General features: G+C 46.2%; 1 protein-coding gene across 10 annotated transcripts in view; it reads left to right on the forward strand.

Moving 5' to 3' along the window:
* AFF2 (AF4/FMR2 family member 2) overlaps window positions 1–16,051 on the forward strand; it is a 455,939-nt gene that overhangs the window by 82,626 nt on the left and 357,262 nt on the right. The window lies entirely within an intron of this gene.

Below are 16,051 nucleotides of genomic sequence, written 5' to 3' on the forward strand. Positions count from 1 at the left end.
AAAATGATGGCAGAGAATGTTAAGGAATCATTAGCAATCCAAGAGAGAGAGCTAGGAAAATGGCTGATGTAATAATTGAATAATCAAGGAAGAGACTGAAAAACTAAACTTTATTATGTCTGCTTACCAGCTGTTAAAGTGGGTCACCGAGGTCAGCTTGACCTAGTTATGTGTCCCTGGGGATAAATCAAATCACCCCCCCCCTTTTTTTTAACTGAGTATCTACTTTGTGCCAAGTTCCATTTGGACATAGAAGAAACATAAGATGTAATCCCTGACCTTAAAGAGCTTCAGATCTCACTGGAGGCAGAAGGCAAACATGGATAAACGGAAAATCCAACCTTGCGGAACAAGGCGCTGTTCCAGGGTAATAGATAATTATTTGACAAATGGATTGTTCCAGCTTCCAAGAAGATCGTGACTGCTCCAAGAGTTCAGAGGTGAAGAGCTCTGAGCACTGGCCTGGCCCAGTCCCAGGATGTCTCAAAGCCGGGATTTGAGATGGTTTGGGAGGGCACATGGGTAGGTGCAGGGAACGGGGAAGAGCTGGTGGGTACAGACAGAGGCAGTGCACCCCAGTGGTTCTGAGGACAGCACCGGAGCCAGGACGCCCGGATTTCACTATTGGCTCTACTGGGGTCAGGTCACTTATCCTTCCAGGTGTCGGCTACCTTCGTCTATAACATAGAGCAATAATGGTATCTGTCACGTGAAGATCTTGTGAAGCTTAAACAAGGTAACCCATGCAGCATTTAGCGCAGAGTCTGGCACGCTCTCAATAGATATTTGCTATCTTTGTGTGAAAGCACAATGGTAGGAAAGCAGGAGATGTAATAATTTAAGAAGAGTGAATAAAAGGGTCGCCTGGGTGGCTCAGCTGGTTGAGCGTCCGACTTCGGCTCGGGTCACGATCTCGCGGTTTGTGAGTTCAAGCCCCGCGTCGGATTCTGTGCCGACAGCTCAGAGCCTGGAGCCTGCTTCCCATTCTGTGTCTCCCTCTCTCTCTCTGCCCCTCCCTCGCTCATGCTCTGCCTCTCTCTCTCTCTCAAAAATATATAAACATTAAAAAAATTTTTAAAAAAAGAAGAGTGAATAAAGGGGCACCTGGGTGGCTCAGTCGGCTAAGCATCCAGCTTTGGCCGAGGCCATGATCTTGAGCCCCGCATCGGGCTCTCTGCTGTCCGCACAGGGCCCGCTTTGGATCCTCTCTCCCCCCTTCTCTCTGCACCTCCCCCGCTCAAGTGCTTTCTCTCTCTCTCTCTTTCTGTCTGTCTCTCTCAAAAATAATAAATAAAACAATTTTTAAAAGGAAGAAGAGTGAAGAAAGCAGTCTGATTGGATTGGAGTGTTCAAGAGGGGGGCAGTGGGAAGTATATGTTGAGACTGTCTTATGGAACGAGCAGCCATGGTAGCTGATATTTCTGTGTATCAATCCGTTTACTCCTCTCACCAACCTTATGAGCTAGGGATTACTAGTGTCCCCAGTTTATAGCTGAGGGCAAATCGAGGCACAGAGATGTTAAGTGACTTGCCCAAGTTCACAATGCTGTGGAGTGGAGGGTCCGAGGTGTCAGACTAAGGAGTTTGAGTTTTGTTCTGTAGGCAATGGGGAGCCATTGGGAGTCTTTAATTGTGTGTCTGTAGGTGTGAGGGAGGTTACTCACATGAACTTGTTTGAGTTAAGGAATTGTTCAACCTGCCTGTCATACTGGAGGAAGACAGAGAGAAGGGCAGAGAGAAAGGGAAGGAGGGAAGAAGAGAGGGAAGCAGGGAGGGAGAGAGAGAGAGATACCTAGGGCTCAGCAAATGAATGAATAATGATACTTCCTCACTCTGGGCTGCCTCTTGTAGCGTGTATAATGGTGTGTAATGGAGAAAGCATCTCGTTGGCACAGTTACAACTATGTGCACACTGAGAACTGAATTTTAATAGGTGTGCATTCAGATGAAGTGTATGGTCTTATGTTTTGTTTTCAAACTTGAGAAAATATGATTTTCTTTTAAAAGGTTTCTAAATGTATTCACTGTAGATTCACTAATACTGAATGTGAAGTTGCACAAATTCTCTTGTAGGCCGTAATATAAGTACTAGCTCAGCAGACACACAGCATTAACTAGCCTTGAGTTACAGGGTTTGTGGCTACTAGGAGAAATGTCATTACGCCCCTTCCGGGAGCTGTTAACCTTGGAAATGGGGGAGTTAGTTGTGGCAGGTGCTTTCGTTGGTAGAAGATAATCTTAGCCACACTTTGATGGAAATAGTTTTTAGGCTTTTAGAGTTTCAAGAGGTTAATATTCCACACGTGTTCCTTTTAGGTGACACTAGCTTCCTTTCCTCTCCTGAGTATACATTATTACAGGAGGATAATACTCGAATTGTTGAACTAGAGTAGTGACAAGTGTTTTAGTAAATCTGTGGAAACGCTTTGGAATCTGAGCCCTGTCAGTCTACAAATTAAGCAAATATATGCCCAGTTCATCTTTTCAGTGCAGTTTAAATATTTGAAACAAAGAATTCTCCAGCGTTTGGAGAATGGGACAGATATTGGGCTAATAAGGGGTGCCCTTCTGAATACTTTTACATATTTCATTGGCGACAAGAGAGTACTTTTTAAATTACCTACATTACCATTGACATCAGTGGGCAGTTTAACTCATAGAATCGTAGACTTTTACAGTTGGCAGGAATTTTAGACATTATCTGATCTGCCCTCTTCATTTGACCCAATAGAGGGTATGGCTTAGAGGCTCAATTACTTGTCCAAGGTCACATACCTAGCAGAGCCTGCCTGCCTGCCTTCCTTCCTTCCTTCCTTCCTTCCTTCCTTCCCTTTCCTTCCTTTATTCTTCCTCTGTTCCCTCTGTCTCTTCCCTTTTCCCTTTCTCCCTTCTCCTTCCCTGCTTCCTGATTTTCTCCCAACGAACATTTATGTACTGGGCACCTTCTAGGTGCGGATACCAGTCTGGGCACTGGGGACCCAGCAGTGAACGAGGCAGCAAAGTTCCCTGCTCTCATAGTCCCAATTTAATGTACTCTTAAATGCCTTTCTTCCAGACTGGAGCTCATACCCTACTCTGTTACTCTGCTAGGGATTCACTGACCAAGACAATCTAGAGGGAGAGATAATTTCTGCCTTAAACAAAAGCACGTGCAACATTATGCAGCCAGCCTTCTGCATATTTTAGGGGATAGGTCCAGGAAGGGGCTATTCTGTTTACCTGATTCTGACAGTGTTTCCAAAGCCAGAAAGGCCGACCACTCCAAAATTGGATGACTGGTGGGAAATTACTTTCAAACATATTGCTCATGATGAAAAAACATTTTAGTGTATGAATATTTTATTGAGCAAAGTGCCTGTGAATAGCTCCAGAATTTTGTAATATGCAGCATGAGGTGTGTAATAAATTTCATAATTGAAAAAAGAAAGGTGATTACAAAAACATGGCTTTAAGGGGGCTAATAACTCCCAGAAAGAGCACACGAGTGCATAACCGCTTGAGCATTAGAGTGCTAGATCTTGCAAAAGGCCCCGCAGTGTAAGTTGGAGTTGAGTCCTTAAAAGGAAAGAGCACACTCAAGGTACCTTTATCTCTTTGCCACGGGAAGGAGGCTGCCTGAGGAAGAGTGGCTGAGCTCCACTGTGGAGCCTGGCTCCACGTCCCTTCGCAAATGGGACAGATAGGATCCAGGCTTATACTGGCTCCCGTTGGAAAAGCAGGCATATAGATCTAGAAATATATTAGTTTTTCATGCATGCTTAGAGATCCGCTGTTTGCTTAGGTGTCAGTCCAACCTTTTGTTTATGCCACACTTTCCTGCTTACCCGACATGCACTTTGCACATAGGAGATGTCCCGAGCTTGTTGTTGATGTCCAGTTTTCCAGGGTTTCTGCCTCCCCCAAAAAGCAGTCCCCCTGAGGTCCTCTTCGGAGAGCATCAGTGTGCTTTAGCTGTGATGGCCTCACTAGTCCGGAGAATGGCTCTTTTGACACTGTGGGTGGACTTGGAAAGGCTGGAAGGTGGCCCGCTCTGGTACTCTGTCCCGCACAGGCTCTCAGGCAGCCGCGTGCACCTGCCCGGGCATGTGCACGGCATGGCTTTCCACATTAACGGAATGCAGCACGTTGATCCAGAAGCAGCAACATTTGCTCATATGGGTAAAATGGCGACATCTCTAATGCAGTGATGTGACCCGGCCAGAGTCACTCTTGGCAACGATGGAGTGGCAGTTGTGCTGTGGCTTTAAAGGCTTCATTCATGCGGTGGATGGTGGACAGGGGCCGCTGGGCAGGGGCCGTAGAGGTGCAAGTTTCACTGTTGTTGCCTCATCAGGCCTCCCCTTTGTTAGCCCTTCCGACTTTTGAATTTGCCACTTTGCACCCCAAGATCAAACTGGAGGGAAACTACTTGTGAAGGTCAGAGAGGGGAGGGACTTTGACTTCTGGGTTCCAGTAAAGAACATGTTAAGCCCGTGGGTTTGTTCAGTGAGTCACGTTGCAGAAATTTTGTGACATTTTTCCTCCAGACCAATCGTTCCCTGTTCACATTAAAAAAAAAAAAAATCAATATCTGAGTATAAGCTGATTAGAATGCTTTCTTTCCAGCGTGAAAAGTTGTGCTTTATTTCAATCAAGGCAGAAATACCAAAGCATTACACAATTTACACTAGCTTACCGGTGCGAAGTCAGGTTTGTTTGGTCATCTGCACGCCACTGGCGTTTTGTTTTTTCTAATCATCTTGCCCCGGATTGTTGGAGAGAGCTGATAAGAGATGATGCTTGATTAAAGTGAGTCGCAGGACCCCTGCTCTGTCTTTCAACAGAGTTTGTACGGACGTAGTGACATACTGGCCATGGAGATCAGAAGAGCCACTGTATGTCACTGATTAAATGAGACTGAAACCATGCCATCCATGGATCTGCATGGCACGTGGCCATTCGAGAGCTGAGCTAGGTTGGCATTCACGGCAGGGGAGTTGGAAAATTGCCCAGGTCACACCTAACCCAGCGGGTCTCTCACTGTGGTGACAAGACAATCAAGTTGACGGACTTCGAGAACTTTCGTCTTTCCACAGATGGGGGAGACACAGAGGCAATGAGAGGCATTTCACCGCGCTGATGTGACTTTTTAAATCTACTGTCACCGGTGGCGTGGATGTTAATTCCGGCGGTGTTAATTATGGGGAATTAAAAAGCCACTCCGAGCAGACTGTACCTTTCGCACTCTGATACAAACTAGGCTCTGGCATGAGAATGTCTCTTCATGCGTATCCAACCCCAAAGGGCCACCGGATGCGGTGTTCTGAATGTGCATCCTGAACTTACGAGGGGCCAGGGAGACAGGATTCCAAAGGCGGGTGACTGTTTCAGGAAAATACTGCAGCCCCTGCCTGGAGATCACCCGGCCAGTGACATCCGGAAAGGAGAATTTATTTATTTGCTTGTTGGCGCGTTACGACTTCTGAAATACAGTTTTTACTGCATTCTGTGTAGACCCCACTGCATCTGGGCTCTCGGCGTTGGCTGTGTGCGGCCGCTAACAGGTAGGTTTGCAGAAGCTCTGCAATTGTTTGCTGTTTAGTGCGTTGCCCAAGTGGCTCTAGGGTGTGCGTTTCCTCTTCAGGAAAATTTCACCAGCTTCTTACAAATGAGGCACTCCTCCACCAGCCTAATGTATTACGCTCAATAGCAGTCTCGTTACCCCAAATATGTTGCAGAAAGTAAACTGTGAAAAAAGAAATACCAATATAAACAGTGCGGCTGTAAGGCAGATGCTTAATTTATATTACGGTAACCTCAAAAGGCCATATTATGGAGGAAACCCACCTAGAAATGGAAATAGGTAAAACTGTAAAATGCTACCTTTCAGCCAAACTGAAGCCCTATTGTTCAACGGATTAGGCATTGAGGCTGGTCACAGAACAGCAGCTCTCCGCGTCAAGAACACGAGTGTTTTAGTAAAGGCATCTGCTAATCGTTACCAGAAAACACACAGTTGGATAGACATTAAAATATACTACCTTCCATAGAGAGCAAAGCTGGCGGTGTGAACACAGAGCCGTTCTCGGATTTGCTGGCTGTCTGAGGAGCAAAGACAGCCATTGGCTATTGGGAAAAAGAAGGAAGCAAATCCATCAATATGTAATTGGCCCTTCCCTTTTGTCTAAAGATCATATTGCTCAAGGGGGCCTAGACAGGCACACCACTTTTGTTCTGTGTGTGTGCTCTCTTTTACACCTTTCCCTGTCTGCTGAGTGGGCACGTACCCGGGCCTCGCTTTTGGTGGTCCACTAAGAACTCTTTGCATATCCACACTCTGCATGCTTGTAGGTCTTTCTCTCACCCTCTGTCCCTCCCTCCCTTTTTTTTTTCTTTTCTCTCCTTCATCTCCGGAGCCCCCGAGACCTTGGTGATTCCCCCAGGAACGCATCCTCGCCGCCCTCAGATTCTCTAAGAAGCGCGGGCCAAGGCAGCATCGCCTCGTTCAAGGTCCTAGCGGGTCAGAGTGTGGGAATCCACTCTGTGGCATCTAGTGGCTCCAAAGAAATCTTCATGGACCCTTCCAGAAGAACCAGAGAGTCCTGAGGGCAAGGTGGAACAAAGCCCCGGGTTACTAATATCCAAAATAAGGAATTTCCACATTTATTCTATTTCTTACGTTCTATTGTTATATTTCTTAAATGTTCCCTGCACCCAAGACTCAGTAAAATGGTTACTTTTCATTATGTTTTCAAAGAGGGGCACACGAAGACAGGGGAGTGGTCCTATGTGCAAAATGATTGGACGGAAACCATATGTCTAGTCTTGCGACGTTTCCATTCGGAAAGTACTTGTCTGTGCCAAAGCAGTGGGGGGTGCTTGGGGTGCAGGTTACCGTATATGCAACCCGTGTTTACGATTTCCCTTAAATGCACGAGCTGGTTGTTTCTCTTTGAATTGCTCTTGCCACCACCTGGGTATTACAGACAGGCCAGCGTCAGTGATGAGCTTGTATGTTCATCGAAACACCAGCAGTCGTCACCCAAATGTACGCTTGGTCTGAATTTTCTTCCTCTTGAGCTTACCGGTAGTGCCATCAAAAGAGAATGTCAGACATGAGGTCCATCTGCAGACCCGAGCCACAGGGAGCAGGGGGGACACAGGTCATCATAATTAGCTGACGGCGAAGTTCTCGGGCAGTGCTGGAATGGAAAGAACGCTGGATGTGTATGGAAGTTTGTCTGCAAGTCGGTCCAGTGGCTGCGTTGTAGGGCAGAGAGTTCCAGAGCTCTGCAGGCAGAAGAGCTGGCCCGGCCCCACTACTGGCGGCTAAGTTAATTCACCTATGAGAGCTTCCATCTCTCTCTCTCTCTCTCTCTCTCTCTCTGGAATCGAGCTGATCATCATTTCTACCTTGCTTTTGTCGCTAAGGATCAAACAAAATACACAGCAAGCACTGTAAGTACCATATAGTGCCACACACATGCCGCTTATTCTTGTGCGTTGCGTATTATTATCTGCATCCCTTATTTAATGGCTTCCAGCCTTGATCAGCTCTTTCAAGGCGTGGACTGGATTTCCTGCATCATTAGCGAAGAGACTTCCTTTTCTGAGAGGGCCAAGATTAGACTCTGTGTAATGTTGCCTTCCTTAGGAGTGACCACGTTCGAGTACTAATTTTACGTGCTCTTGAGCATTTGGCAAATGAAGTGGAACACTTTTGAAAAAACATCTTTCCATTCAGACAGTTGTCTCACAACACAGACCTAACGTTTCTGATCCGAGCGATTCTAACCGTTTTCAACGGGATTTCTTTCTTTCGTGAAAAATGCAGCTCACCCACGACTTGTTCCTGTCTCAGAAAAATGCTCACCGCCACATTTCCTCATTAGCTTCGCCTAAGACAGGCTCCTGTGTCACAGCCGATGGAGCCTTTATGAGCCTTTTAGCCAAATGACTGATGTTTGCCTCGTTATGTCAGATCTGAGGGCACTCCTGGCATCTCTCTTTATTCCCTGTCGAACACCATCAATCGAGCAGCTGCCGGCACCCGTGATCAGGCTGATTATGAAAATGTGCTCAGGAGCCTGACGACGCCGACTGGCTTTTACCTGAAGAGGCCGGTAGACGCTGCCTACAGCTTGCAGTTCTGTGAACGGCGGAGTTTGTCCCGGGACGGGCAGGTGACAGTCGCCTGAGTCCGTTGGAACTAGGGGTGGGCCATGCAAATTAACTTTGGCTCATTATGGAAGAAGTTCCTAGAAAGATGGCTCTTGTCCCTTTTAGCCATTTCTCCATTCACCCCTGAGAAGATCCTTTGGTCCTTTCGTTTTGATTTCTTGTCCACTAGACAAGTTCATTACTCCCAGGGCTGTGGGAAGAAAGATAAAGCCCGAGGCCTGCTCATAGAGAGTATGTTTCTCTAAATGCACTTCTGAGAAATGATGGCAAACACTTGTTTATGGAGAGCGTCAAGTTTCCCTGATTATGTGATGACGGCTTCCTTCGTTGCCGAAGATCAAAATGATCTGTGAGGTTTTGTGATTGTGGGACTGCTCCTGGCCCGCCCGGCTGGTGGAGTGCTCTGCATGTGATGGGGGTTTGGGCTTCCTGAGGAAACCCCCCTCCCATTCCCGAGCCAGCTGGAGGGGGTCAGGGGTTCTTGGCCTGTGGCCTCTGGATAGGGCGTGGCTAGGTGCCTTGTGTGGTGTCAGCTCTGTGACCTTGAGCTCATCAATGCCAGGTGCTCCCACCCAGGCTCGGGCAGGGTGACCTGTCCCTCATGGCTCTGAGGTTGTGACAGCCTTACAGCCTTGCCTCCTCCCAGCTTGCCGTTGACCCAAAAGTGTAGCCATATGGCATTTCTCTCTCTGTCCCCGGATCTAGCCTCGCTTTGTATCCTTTCTGGCTTAGCAAACCGGAAGCTGGTTTTTTAAATAATTTAGTTCAGAACCTCACGTTGCCCTAATGGTGTTTGAAATAGACCATTCTGCAGACCCTGTATGGGTCCAGGCTGACGGCCCAGAATCATGTCCCCATGTATTCAGGGAAACCTGGAGAGACTGTCGCTGGAACTTGACATGCTCATTTCTAGTCATTTCTGACCAGCTTTTAATTCTCTAAACCAGCCAGTCCCTGCGGTGGTCAAACAGTGGGTGGGTGGGGAGGAGTCTTTATATTTGTTTAACACTTTGTATAGATGGTATATCACGATTGCATTTCTCTGTAATGACAAGGAGTCTAGAGACATGGGTGTGAATAAGGGCCTGGTGGTATGTAAAATACGTAGTTCAAGACCACCTGGGACCTAAAGAGGAAGTTTGGTAAAAAGCATAGGTTTGCAACTCTGGCTTAGCGTCAGAATCGCCTGGGGAGCTTGGAAAACATACCCGTGTCCAGAATCCACACATGGCAGTTAAGTCCAAACCTCAAAGATCGGGCTTCTCAGCCTAGCCTCTGGCCTTATTGGTGCTGTGAACTTAGAGAAATCATTTAAACTCTCGGAATCTCAGGATCCTTATCTGTAGAATGAGAATCCGAGTAATGGCTACTGTGTATCAGTTGCTTCCTCTATACCAGCCACGCGCTGACTGCATTACCCGTGCGGTCTTCCTTAACCTTCACAAAAACCTCAGAACGTTGGAGTACTATAGTTCACTCCATTGTACAGATGTGGAAACCGAGGCTCGGAGCGTTTGGAGAATTTGTCCGGGGTTACACAAATGATGAACGTAGCACCAAGACTCTAACCCAAGTGGCGTTGGCCCCAGAGTCCAAGCTCTTAACCATCATTCTAGGAAATAGGGATCACCACCATCATGATAATTTCTTTGCCGAGTTTATATGTTTGAAAGCTCTTGAAACTGTATGTGGCTCTGCACGTGGAAATTGTTTATTGGTGGCAGCAATAGTAGTCAGAAGACTGGGTTGGGAATTTCAGTTTTTGAAACATAAATTCCAGCCAGGCTTTAGTAAGGTCTGGAATCAATTCAGAAATACATCTGGGACACCCTCCTCAGGACCTGTTTTTACCTAATGTTTATATCTGCTAAATTTCAGGTTCTTGCCCACTTTGCAGAGCTAGCTGTGTAACATCAGGAACGTAATTGGTGTTTAAAAGAAGAGAGGTGTAGTTGTCATGTGTGAATTAGCTGCTTGGACTTTTTTCAGTGCCGGGTTGATCACACACATCTAATTTCACTCCTTTCCAAAGCCACACCAAAACTACAGTGAAGGAGGTGTTTTTTTTTTTTTTTTCAAAGGGATAAACCCCAAAGGACTGGGACAATGGAGTGGAAATAAAACTTGGGAGGCTGGAGAGCATTTGGAGAAATACTAACCGATTTAGCAGATCTAGAAATCCAAGCCCTAAGCCGGCAGCTGGAAAAGCAGGGAATCCGTCCAATTCATGTCACAGAACCCTCAGAAAGCCCAGGAATTGCTGGTGCCAGATATCCTAGGAGCTGGGTAAGAAGACATTAGATCCCTAACTCCCCTCCCTTCCTCTTCCATTCTCCCACCTCTGCAGGAAATGGGGGGTTTATTCTCTGAGAGGGTGAAGCAGAAGGTTGTCCTGGGGTACTTTCCTGGAAACAGGGACGTGAAGCGAACACAACATACACCACCGACCAAATTCAGGGACTGCCAGTCTGCTTCCCCTCAAATGCTGGCAAACAGGATCCACCCTTATATTCCACAACGAAAGGAGATAGAGAGAAATGTCCATAAACTTCCTGTGGGAGGGAGGGAGAGACAGAGAGAAGGAGGAGGGGAGAGCGAGACAGAGAGAGAGAGAACAAGCAGGTATCATACAAAGGGACAGAAATAAGAATGGGTATGAACTTCTTAAGCAACGATGGAAGCCAGAAGACAATTCTCAAGGAAAATTACTTCCACCCGAAGATTTCTACCTAGCCACATGATTGGTCAAGTGGGAGGGTAGAATGAGGACAATTTCAGACACTCAGGATCTCAAAACAATTTGTCTCCAACCAATCCTTTCTGAGCAAGCTGCCGGAGGACTTGTTTGTTCCGTAGAGCGAAGGAATATATCAAGCAAGAGGGTGGCGTCCATACAGGAAGGGGACACAGGAGGGCCAACACGGGAGACCTGCAAGGGCAGGCGGGCTGCGGGGTGATGGTGAAGCGGATCCCCTGTGTAGACGGGACCAGTCTGGGTTGGAGAAGGCCAGAAGGCTCCGAAGGAAATTTATCACATTTACTGAAGATCAAATGATGGTACTTCCACAGCTGGGAGAGAGTTTGGGTTTGTGTTAGTGATAAGGGCAGAGAAAAGTAAGCCAGGCAAGAATAAAAGCCAAAGATGAGCATTAACTGCAAAGAACTGTGCAGGAAAGGAAAACCATAGTCTAGACAACTTAGTGTTGACCAGCATGTATAATCCTGAGAATGTAAAAGTAAGTTTCGATGTCCCCAAAGTTTTGATAAAGTGTGTTAGGAAGGTGGAGGGATGGGAAGACTTGAGTATGCGGTTGGGTCGGGGGAGAGTAAGAAGGCTAAGTGGTCGCCTTCCATTGAAGGAAGTGATCGAAGATATCTGAAACTGGAAAATCAAGAGCTAGCCATACGATTGTGTTATGTAGAGAAATGGGGAGCAAGCGTGCAAAGGACAAAGTCAAGAAAAGTTACAGTTGCCTCTCGAGGGGAGGGAAGGAGATGCGGGTCGAGTGCAGGGCTGGAGACTGTCGTCACAAATCGTTTGCTAAGCAGGTGATGGTCACAAAAGAAGAAAGAAGTCCATCAGCAGAGAAGCAAAGCCTTCCTCGGAGGTTAATTGTGGAGGAGAAACAATCTAACACCGAGGAAATGATCTCTGTGCATCCGGGGAACAAGAGCCTGCCCCCAACGTTCATGGCCCCTTGCGAATTGGCGTGACTGCCTGGCCAAGGGGCCGGGAAAGCAGCACAAAGGCCCCTTCATCTAGCCAGGTCTCTTCTCTCGTCGCTTGCAAATGCAGTGGCACTGACCCAAATCCAGTGGGCACTTGCGAGGTAGCCTCTGAACAGAGCATAAAGTGGGACTGCTATGTTCCATCTCCTTCGTCTAGCAATTGGGATTTTCCCTGACTTGGGCGTTGGCATTGGCATCGCTCTTTAGTATTTCAGCCCTCTGAACTAGGCCGAAGAGCGACACGCTGAACCCTGGGACAAATCCTAAATGCCAGTTAGCAAGGTTTAACGAAATCCAAGAGCTCAGCGCACGGGAAAATCATATTAACAGATATTTGTAGGCATTTACATAATTGATGCGACTCAGTAGTTTAACCGGGAGAATATGGGAAATAGTTGTTACTGTTTTCACCTCCTTTTGTCTTTCTGCATAATAAAGACGTGGCGATGGCGGTATGTATTGACTGACTCCTCACGGAACGAGATCTGTCTTGCCACAATAAAACTCCCTGATAAACTCTCAGCGTTACTAATGAATGACTCAGTAATGATGCTATGTCACCACTTCCTGTCTGTCACCAGGTAGCAAGCAGGAGTGGGGGGGGAGGTATTGTAGCTGGACTCTCCAGGGAAAGGGCTAGCAACATCACATGGGGCAGAGGAGGAGGAGGGGGTCCTAACTACCCTGTTTTCTGGGGTGAGGCTCCGGTTACTTAACTCGAAACAGGTAGCACCTCGGTGCGGTTTTCCAGGACCCTCTGCTTGCAGGGCTTTGCAACAAAGAGGGGAGCTTTCGAGCTGGAAAATGCTTAAGAGCGTTTAAAATCTCCAGCCCTGCTGCTTTTGTGCGTTGCCCTAAGAAAGGCCCTAGAAGGGAGTGGGGAGGCAGAGGTGGGCCAAGAAGCGAGTGCGGTAATCTCAAAGAGCGTGGTGGGCCGGCCAGGGACGTTTCTTTCTGTGCACCAGGTAAAATCCACACAGGAACCCTTAATCGCATGTTGTTCTATGGTATTATTAAGTGAATACATTTTTCATGGCCCACCTGCTAGTGTAACTAATTAACAGCCATTCTCATTAATTACATTGATCAGGATCATAAAATAATTTCAAATTGCTGAACATGATCAGCAGGAGTAAAATGGTTTCACTTTAATCCCTTAATGATTTTTTCATGATTAATCAAACAAAATATATGTAGTTATTTGATCCACTTTTTTCATCTTGGAACTGCAACTCAGGGCAATTATAGTAGACATAAAGTTGATGCAAACAGAACTACATTTCATGCAGTAGCTAATTAAGCAATAAGGCACAATGGGGTGGGGGGATATGATTATCATGAGATAATCACCCCCCTGAGGAGTCACAAAGCAAAAGGAACAGTTGAGTACCTCTGCTCCCACAGGGCTGTGATTACCTTCGGATAACCACATATCCCGCCGGCGCCTTACTGCTAATCGGAAACTCTTTCTGTTTTACGCAGAAATAAATTGAGGAAAAATGACTTTGATCATAGGAAATGGTTCATTACCGTATAAAGGTTTCATCTATTAATAGTGACACCATGAATGCGTGCTTTAGAAGGTTAACTAATCAATCATACTGTGATGTCATCCATGGGTGTTGGAGCTATTTTAAATTTATTGTTTACACTTTGAGGAAAAGCATACGTTTGGTGGTTTGGGTGTGTAAAACGTCGTCTCCAAATGCTCATCCGTCTACTAATTTTTGATCGAATTGGAAAGTTCTTGCATTTAAGGTACTAAGTGTTTCTTGAACGGAATCCTAAAAGAATAGCAGGGTAACTTACACGGTCTAAGAAAGAACAAAATAAATCTGTTAGATTTCGGCCATGATCTCCCGCATCGCTTCCAGCTCCGAAACTTTCACTGTGTTGTGTAGCCAGCTGCAGACCTGACGGTGGGAATGCACGACCATTTCAGCGGGGAAGATGATTCGGACTCTTTCTAGAACATGGCTCCTCTCCCTTTCTTCCAAAGGGAAAAGGGATGAAAAAAATCACACGCACGCAAAGAACAAGGTGAAGCGACCAGTATCCTTCCTGTGCCCAGGGCCAACTGGAAGCATAGAAGGTCCTGCTCTCCTGGATGAAGGCCGTCTGTGGCCTCAGTTTCTCCGTCCTCACCTGTGCACCCTGTGGGGTGTGAATTAAGTTCACCCCAGCCACCAGACCGAGTTATTTCTTCTTTTAGGAGCAATAATGGGGTTAGAGCGGGGTCACACGAAAGAAGAACAAAACAAAACCAAAACCCCACCAGTCTCACCAACGGCTTCTAAGCAACAGAGAGTGGAGACTAACACCTAATGGTGGACAGCATTCTTGCTAACTGTTGAGAGATACCTCGTAAACTTTATTTTGACCAACGAAGCTTCCCTTTTTGTTATTAAAAATCACTATAATGGAGGTGTACATAAAGCGATCAGATTTATTTCATTTCATAACCCCCCGCCCCCTCTTGGCTAAAGTATTTAGGGCATTTTCAAAAGTGGTTCTTTGTTCGTTTCTGTTTTAACTGTAGAACGATAGCGAACAACTTAAATAGTTGTTGATCGTTGAAGATGTTCATCCAAATTGGCCCAGGTTTCTTTCAAAATGAGGATGGCTGGTTTGGCATCTGTGGGCTTCCTGGAGGAAATGTAGCCGTGTACTTATTGTGACCCTGTGACCTGAAGATAAATCGTGTCGTGTGCAGGATACGTTACTGCCTTTATGACATATAGAAATCAGCAGTTGAGTGCGTCCCTTCCACAAAAGCAGCCTTCCATTGCTTACATTGTGTTTTTAATGTAACTTTGTTAACAGTGTGATGCATTGAAAAATATGAAGGTAAAACAGTTGGACACCAGGCTCCGTGTTTTTCCTTCAAGTGTCGAGTAAGTGCTAGTTTTGAAAAGAACAGGCTACCTTAACCCTGCGAGACATTCAATTCAAGCCACACTGCTTGATCAGGTCAAACCATTTGGCTCTATGCGGCTCTGCTTGGCATGGGGCTCTCTACCATTAGAAGCACATTCTGGTCAGGGTTAAGAGTGAGCAACATTTTATTGAAAAACAAAATAGGCACAAGAGATAGGCAATCAGTATGATCTTGAAACACTGGCTTCATACTGAGTGTACTGGTCCCGCGGCTTATCTCAGGTTCACAGCACTACTCGGGCTTACATTCCGCATTACGAAGAGGAAATGTCAGTTATTAACTTAAGTAGCATAGGTAGGAATTGTAAAAGGGCTTTTAAAGTGCCAAACGCTGAAAAAGGAAATTAAATGTAGTTATTTATGATAGAGCTTTGGAAATACTTAGATTTGTTCTTGGGAGGCCTGGCATTTAGATTTTAAATTACGTGCACTCTTCAAACTTGCACAACTCGTGTAAAAATAATAATAAAGGCATCTTCCCCTATAATCATCCACGTGTGCATTATGTGTGTTGGGCTGTGAATATTCCCCCCCCCAAAAAAACCAGCCGACCGTCCCCACTTCAGCCTTCTCTCAAATGTGAAACAACATTGTCGCCGAGGAGTTAAAATGATGACAGATGAAGCTTCACGGATGAATGAAGGTCATTTGAAAAACTCTTATCAGTCGGAATTCCTTAATTTTTTGGTTTTAATTCCTGTGACTCCTCAACATTTGGTGGAGACCGAATAGAGGAATCTGCACCTGTAAACACTGCAGGTGTTTTGATCTTTCCAGGCTTACGCAGACCCGATAAAGTCTTGTGTGGAATTTAACGGCACAATAGGTCTTTAGCTAGATAGCCCACATGATATCAATGAAGTGCCATTTAGGAATTGCTCATTGGCCCAAACGAGTGGGGGGCCAGCTTGGCGAGACAGATGGAAAGGGCTGCTTTAAGAAGGGATCAGAAAAGGCATTGCTCCTCCGCTGGCCTAAATCCACTAATCTGATGTTATTATTAGCGATAAGGAGCAGTGGCCAGAAGAAAATCTCATTCTCTGCAAATGTCATTTAAATAGGACTCTGATATTTTCCGGTCAAGTCGACAGGCTTTAGTCAAATAGTGAGCACTTGATTTGTAAATGCGGGGTTGGGGGGCGGGAGAAAAGCTTCAGTCCAGCAGTTCTTAGGATGTCGGCTTACCGGTATCGATTAATTGTTCAGCAGTGGCAGCTGCTTCCTT

Source organism: Felis catus, chromosome X (assembly GCF_018350175.1).
Source record: "Felis catus isolate Fca126 chromosome X, F.catus_Fca126_mat1.0, whole genome shotgun sequence".
NCBI lineage: Eukaryota > Metazoa > Chordata > Mammalia > Carnivora > Felidae > Felis > Felis catus.